The sequence below is a fragment of the Giraffa tippelskirchi genome, chromosome 1, assembly GCF_054371585.1.
Source record: "Giraffa tippelskirchi isolate mGirTip1 chromosome 1, T2T-mGirTip1v1.2.pri, whole genome shotgun sequence".
NCBI classification, from domain to species: domain Eukaryota; kingdom Metazoa; phylum Chordata; class Mammalia; order Artiodactyla; family Giraffidae; genus Giraffa; species Giraffa tippelskirchi.
Genome location: NC_137275.1, coordinates 40,286,843 through 40,294,599, shown reverse-complemented (window position 1 = coordinate 40,294,599; position 7,757 = coordinate 40,286,843). Strand labels below are relative to the sequence as shown.

At 36.4% G+C, this 7,757-nt stretch overlaps 1 long non-coding RNA gene across 1 annotated transcript in view; it reads left to right on the top strand.

The window, feature by feature from the left end:
• Positions 1-6,548: 6,548 nt before the first annotated feature.
• LOC145544844 (uncharacterized) overlaps positions 6,549-7,757 on the top strand; it is a 130,154-nt gene continuing 128,945 nt past the window's right edge. The window contains exon 1 of the long non-coding RNA XR_014081668.1: positions 6,549-6,662. This is a non-coding gene — a long non-coding RNA (uncharacterized LOC145544844). The remainder of the gene's footprint in view (positions 6,663-7,757) is intronic.

Below are 7,757 nucleotides of genomic sequence, written 5' to 3'. Positions count from 1 at the left end.
TTATAGCCTTACCTGGATATAGTGAGATTTATAATTAGTGAGTAAGTCTAGTAAAATTAAATTTGTTTGCAAGACATATTGTTTAGCTGTGTAAGGAACACCTGGATTTGACCCAAAATAAGGCCTAATGTTTATGATTTTGAGCATAGCTTGAAGCTCTAACTCAAATCTGTTTTTCATTCAGTCTCCAGAGATTATTTGACCCTAGAGAAAGGAGCGAACAGAAGTAAAACACAACGGGCTGTTTTGGGAAACTGAATTTTGGAGCACAAATTAAACTACTTTCAAACTCTTTAAAAAATACATGTATGATGATGCAAAGGCAGAGAATGGCTTTTTCCCTCCTCTCTCTGAGCCATGTTACCACAGGTACCAGTGCTTGGTGGACCTGACTCACCTGAATTATCACCGTGGTCACCTCACTGATCTCTCTGTTTTTACCTTTGCCCTCAGTAATCTGTTTACAATGTAGCAGCCGGAATGAGCCTTTTATTTTATTATTTTTTATTAAGATACAATTGACACAAAGCACTGTGTAAGTTTAAGGTTTATAATGTGTTGATTTGATACTTCTATACATTGCAGTGTGATTACTACAGCTAACACCTGTATCAAGTCACATTATCATCACTTCCTTTTTGTGGTGAGAACAATTGAGATCTAGTATCTTAGCAACTTTGGAGTTTATAGTACAGTACTGTTGTCAATAGTCACTATTGTGTACACTGGATCTCCAGGACTTATTTATCGACTGGTTACAAGTTTCTACCTTTATACATCTCCCCAGTTACATACGCCAACCCAAGCCCCTGATAACCACTGTTATAATCTCTAATTTTATGAGTTTAGCTTTTTAGGATTCCATGTGGAAGTTATATCCTACAGTATTTGTCTTTCTCTAGCTGACTTATTTCACTTAGGATAATGCTCTTAGGGTCCATCCATGCTCTTGCAAGTGGCAAGATTTTCTTTTTTTTCATGGCAGTAGCCTGACAGGCTGCTCTGTCCTTGGAATTCTCCAAGCAAGAATACTGCAGAGGATAGCCATTCTTTTCTTGAGGGATCTTCCCGATCCAGGGATCAAACCTAGGTCTCCTGCATATAATGTGTGTATATATATATATATATATATATATGTGTGTGTGTATATATGTATGTATATATACATGTATATATGTATGTATATATATATATATGTATATATGTAGAGAGAGAGTATATTTATCACATCTTTTTTATCCATTTATCCATCAATAGGCACTTAGGTTATTTCTCTATCTTGGCTATTGTGAATAAAACTTTAATAAACATGGAATGCGTATATCTCCTCAATATTCTATTTTTATTTCCTTTGGACATAATCCAGAGCCATTGCTAGAATGTGGTAGAGCAGAGATCCTGTTTCACATCTCTTGACTGACTCAGAATGCCCAATCTTGTCCCTGCCAATAGTAATTATTAATACTCAGTGTGATCTACTTTGCAAAATAGTTTCCTGAATTCATCTTCTGTTTTACATTTTCACTTAAACTTTCCAGAATAAAGAGTGTTTAGAAAAGTTCTAAATTGTATTTACCTAATATTTCTTACATTTATGTACCTGTGATAATGGATTTGTAAATAAATGTCTTCCATGTTCAAGCTGATTTTAGAAAAGGTAGAGGAACCAGAGATCAAATTGCAAACATCCGATGGATCATTGAAAAAGCAAGAGAGTTCCAGAAAAACATCTATTTCTGCTTTATTGAATATGCCAAAGCCTTTGATTGTGTGGATCACAATAAACTGTGGAAAATTCTGAAAGAGATGGGAATACCTGACCTGCCTCTTGAGAAATCTGTATGCAGGTCAGGAAGCAACAGTTAGAACTGGGCATGGAACAACAGACTGGTTTCAAATAGGAAAAGCAGTATGTCAAGGCTGTATATATCACCCTGCTTATTCAACATATATGCAGAGTACATCATGAGAAAAGCTGGGCTGGATGAAGCACAAGCTGGAATCAAGATTGCCAGGAGAAATATCAGTAACCTTAGATACGCAGATGATACCACCCTTATGGCAGAAAACAAAGAAGAACTAAAGGGCCTCTTGATGAAAGTGAAAGAGGAGAGTGAAAAAGTTGGCTTAAAAGTCAACATTCAGAAAACTAAGATCATGGCATCTGGTCCCATCACTTCATGGCAAATAGATGGGGAAACAGTGGAAACAGTGGCTGACTTTATTTTTTGGGTCTCCAAAATCACTGCAGATGGTGACTGCAGCCATGAAATTAAAAGACACTTACTCCTTGGAAGGAAAGTTATGACCAACCTACCAGCATATTAAAAAGCAGAGACATTGCTTTGCCAACAAAGATCCATCTAGTTAAGGCTATGGTTTTTCCAGTAGTCATGTATGGATGTGAGAGTTGGACTATAAAGAAAGCTGAGCACTGAAGAATTGATGCTTTTGAACAGTGGCATTGGAGAAGACTCTTGAGAGTCCCTTGGACTGCAAGGAGATCCAACCAGTCCATCCTAAAGGAGATCAGTCCTGAGTGTTCTTCGGAAGGACTGATGTTGAAACTGAAACTCCAATACTTTGGCCACCTGATGCAAAGAGCTGACTCAGTTGAAAAGACCCTGATGCTGGGAAAGATTGAGGGCAGGAGGAGAAGGGGATGACAGAGGATGAGATGGTTAGATGGCATCACCGACTCAATGGACATGAGTTTGGGTAAAATCCAGGAGCTGGTGTTGGACAGGGAGGCCTGGTGTGCTGCAGTCAGGAGTTGGACATGACTGAGTGACTGAACTGAACTGAACTGATCCTCCTAACTCTTCAACTCTTCTAGCGAAAGGGCCAGGTAATTGTAATTATTTGTGAATCCCTAAGGTTATAAATCCATGGCCAAGAAAAGAAACAAATACAGAGCATTGTTGATAAGTATTAATGCATCTTTATTTTCATTTATATATAAAATTGTTTTAAATATACTGGTCAATAATCTAAACTCTGTAGTACTGTGAAATAAGTTTCCTATAATTTGCCTTTTTTCTTTTATTTCCCTGTGAGTTGTTTGTAGGTCTTTTTGAGTTTGTGATTATTATTTATTTTTACTACAACAGTTTTTTAGAATCACAGCTAATTACCAGACTTGACATTAAAGATTGCATCTCACAAAGGTGCAGACATTTCTCTCACAGGTGACATTCATATGAGTGAAACTACTAACTCAGTTCAAGAGCTGAGTTCGAACTAGTAAGAACAAGATTTATATACTTTTTTGCTGAGACCATTCTTGACTGTTAGAAATTAGAACAAAACACCAGTAGCAAGTGGAACTAAAATGATAGAGTCAATGTAAGCAATACTTAGGAGCAAGTCTATTTAGCAAGTCCATTCCACTTATCTCTATTTACCTTTGAGTGTGCTACAATATTATATGGCATTTGCATTAATTTGAAAACATTGGTGTGCTGGTAAGCTGGCTTTGCAATGCCCTTTTTCTCTTCAGTTTTAAATTTATTATATTCAGTGATCTGGTTCTCAGGAATAATGATCATATTAGTTAAGGGGAATGACTATTTTTCAAGTGATGAAAGGTTGCATTTTTTCACTCAGAGCATCTTGGATGAGCATAAATATTAAACCATAAAGGCCCTTTGCTGGCTGCCGGTGATTGCTGGTGCAGAGGCACAGTGATGCAGCTCAGATGACAAGAAGAAAAAGTACAGGTTGATGCCATTTTCCTCTGGTGTTCCTCCATTCCAACAGTAGTAGGAACAGTCTCAGCTTTCAAAGGATTAGAATATTATTATACTTTTACTTGTTTGCTTAAGTTTGGACAATGCTTTCTTTCCATTGTGCCTAAATAGCAGAGAAGATTTTTCACCTCCAGAATCTTAAATTGTAGAGAGAGGATTTTGCCTAAAATTTTATCTCATGTCTCGGACTCTGAATGGGCATGGGAGATTTGATAATTTTAAATTATTAGCAGAATTTTCCAGCAAGAACCATTTGGCAGATATAACACCCTAATTCCAAAGTAACATATTTTTGGTGTTTCTTTTTGCTAAAATTTTATTCATTTGTATAAAACTATAGTTAAATTTCTTCTTCAGATGCCTAGGTTCTACCAGCTTTTACCCTAAGACATTATATATCACTTTTATCTATTATCTTCTTCACTCTTTTCTGAAGCATCCCACAATCTTTACCTACTGTTGCCGCTAGTTTTCTTTTCATGGTCAAACTCATAAAGAATGTTGTAGATATCATACATCATTATTTAATATCAATTATTTCTCAGACTTCCTATGTTTTTGTCTCTGTCTCTTTCAGTACTCAAATTCTTCATTTTCTGGGGTTTTTAATATATTCATAACTGCAAAAATGGTAAAAAGAAACCTCCAGCCTCAAATTTTGAAGGTTAAAAATTTATATAGTCTCCAGTAGAAGAGCTGAGTAGACAAATGATGTCTGTGGAAGATTCTAGCTTTTTGATTTTATGGTTTCAGATAATAAGTTCCTTGAAGTTTCTTGAAATATGTACCCATTTGACTCTAGTGATTAAAATCAGTCCACATTCATCACTTGGGAATTGATGTGACATTGGGAAGGAGGCAAAGGTGAGCAAAAATACCCCGCTGCCCCATCAATTTCATTTTGAAGCAATGTGACAGCTACTTTCCCAGGGACTTTCAGGTACTTGTGGTGTAGAGTACACCTTAAGTCTGTGACAGATTAATATTGGAAAGGACTTTGTAAATTTAGAGGTAGAAATTATAGCCAAATTAATTTGTAAATGTAATTTTGCATAAGTGGGGATATTTGTGAAATTTACACATATATCTGCTCTAGAGGTTCATGTTATAAGCCTGTGCTATAGTATTTTTCTGCTTACCATCATCTTTAGGGCAGATTTTCTTCCTTTTAGCACAATGCTTGGAAAAGTAGTCCTTGAAGTTTTTGTTAAGATATATTTATAAATATAATATTATGTGATATCAAGAACTCAGAATTCTAGAAACAACTGATTTTATTCTGTGACTGTCACTCATCAGGTTCATGATTCTTGATGGACAAAAATAGGCTAAATCACACACTTTATTACTGTAAACTTCAGACTCAATCTTAGGCAAGACCATTGGGAGGGCTCAATTTAACCAACACAGGGAAAGATTTATTCTATTTTTTCTCCCAATATAATGCCTAAGCCCATGATTTAACATTCTAATGGTGATGAAAAATTAAGTTTGGATGTGACAGCCAGCAAACAGAGGAGTTCAAGAACGTTAATACTAGATGAAGATGGACATGGTGAACATTCTTCACTGAAGACCAGGCCCTAAACTGTCTTCTTTCTGTAGCCCAGTGGAAGGAAGAACATCCAAAGAGAATGCCTGTCACATAGAATCTGACTTTCACTTGGTGCCATCAAAATCCCCCCACCCAGCCCCTTGCAGTTGTGATCTAATAAAATATCAGTAAATATTACACATCTCTCAAATCTCTCCCTTTCTGTGTGAGCAAATTTGAGGTGGGAGTTAGCAAAGAGAACTGGAAGCATTGCTTATCTCATCCCCTTTGCTCTGTAATCAGAATGAGCAAATTTAACAGACAGAAAAGATGAATTGGAGAAAAAAGTGCTTAGTTTCTGTTAAAAATCTCTTTTTGATTATCTTTCTAGAAATGGTTACTGCCTTTTTCTATCAACACATAAAAGGTAGAAGAAATCTGTGTCCTGCCAGTCTCATTGAATAACAGAGACTCTAGGAATAACAAAAATGAATTGATACAAATAAAGTTAATCAAACAATCAGAAAAACAAAAAGTGAATTAAAAAAATCTTGTGTAAGTTTTGAGTTATATTGAATAAGGAAGCATAAAATTTGTTTTATTTTTATCTTGGGTAAAATTACTGAATTTAACTCTTAAAACAAATTCCTCAGAATTGAAGCATCTTGTAGGAACCTCAGGATTTGACCTTTAGGACTAATCTGTCCTTTAGGACAAATTTTAGGAGATAATTCCCGATGACATGATTTCATTAAGAGAATAGGGAAAAGCTTAGTTTCCTACTAATATTGGAAAGACTTCTTTTTCTTCAGTTAATAACCCTAAGAAATTGTTTGTGACTTTATTGACGCTATGTTCATTTTAGGCTAAAATCAGTTACTCTTCGTTTTCTAACTTTTCAGAGAAAATGAAGCTAAATTTACTCATAATGAATTAGCTTAAGACAAGTTTTTACTGTCCCACTGTTCTGACTGGTGGTCTCTTATCGTAGCATACAGCTTTACTTAACACTTTAGGTATGTTCTTTTTTTGGAATGTACTGAAATTCCAAAATGCTCCAATTCTCTATTGCATCAAAATGGCAGTCCTATTCATTTTGTGCTTATTCTTCAACTATAATGCCTCTTTTCTCCTGGAAATTTCAAATCTGGATTCTGTTGGTGGAAATGGAGAAGGCAATGGCAACCCACTCCAGTACTCTTGCCTGGAAAATTCCATGGACTGGGGAGTCTGGTGGGAGGCCGTCTATGAGGTCACACAGAGTCAGACACGATTGAAGTGACTTAGCAGCAGCAGCAGCAGTTGGTGGAAAATCCAGTGAAGGACATGTAATTCACCTACTCGTCTTGAGATTCTAAATATTCTTGTCAAGCTGGCACGTGAGGAGATGTATTCATGTACTTTGTAATCTTAGCCCATCATAGTGTGGTATTTACCAAGTTGTATTTTATCATTGTACCACTGGCCTTTAGGGAAGCACTGAAGCTATGGCCCAGTGTGTGTGTATCAGGTTCTACTTCCTTTTCTTCCTTGAACACTGCAGGATTATTTTTCCCAAGCTTCCTTTCAGTTAGGTGGGTCATTTGGGCTCTGGCCAATAGAATGCAGGCAGAAGTGATCATGCTTAGTCCAGATTTCAGGCCCTTTCTCTCCCCTTATCTGCCAGCCAGATGTAGAGGATTCCATGGAAACCCTGTGGAATAGGTAGATAGAAGTAGTTGAGTCCTTGAATGATTATGTGGAACAAAGTTCCCATCACTCCCATAAATCTTTTTAGACAGTGATTTAAATGAGAAGTAAAGTAAAGAGAGGGAAAAGAGGAGAAAGTCATGAGTAAGAGCAGTTTATAAAGTAAGAGCCGAGGGTCCTGTAATGTGAGATCAAGAGCTGAATAAAAGAAGCATGATTTGAAGTAGCTTGCACTTAAACACACATATAAATCATGCAGTATAAAATCCTCTAGGTCCATCCATGTTGTCTCAAATGGCAAGAGTATTAAGGGCTATAAACTACTAGGTGTAAAGTAAGATACAAGGATATAATATATAGCATAGGGAAGTAGCAAATCGTAGTTTTTAATAACTTTTACGGAGTATAATCTATGAAAAATATTGAATCACTGTGTTATACACCTGAAACTAATATATTTATGTCAACTACACTTCAACTTAAAACAAAAACATGAATAAATTAGGAGTGAAAAAGAAAGGAAATAATTCAAATAAGATATATTTTGAATGCTTAATTTTGAAGGAAGAGACAGAGGATGAGAGAGATGATGGAATAAGGGTGCTATTTCTAAAGTTTCAGTGGTTCAGATGGTAAAGAATGTGCCTCCTATGCAGGAGACCCAGGTTTGATCTCTGGGTCAAGAAGATCTCCTGGAGACAGGAATGACAACCCAATATTCTTGCCTGGAGAATTCCACGGACAGAGGAGCTTGGCAGGCTACAGTGCATGGATTCTCAAAGAGT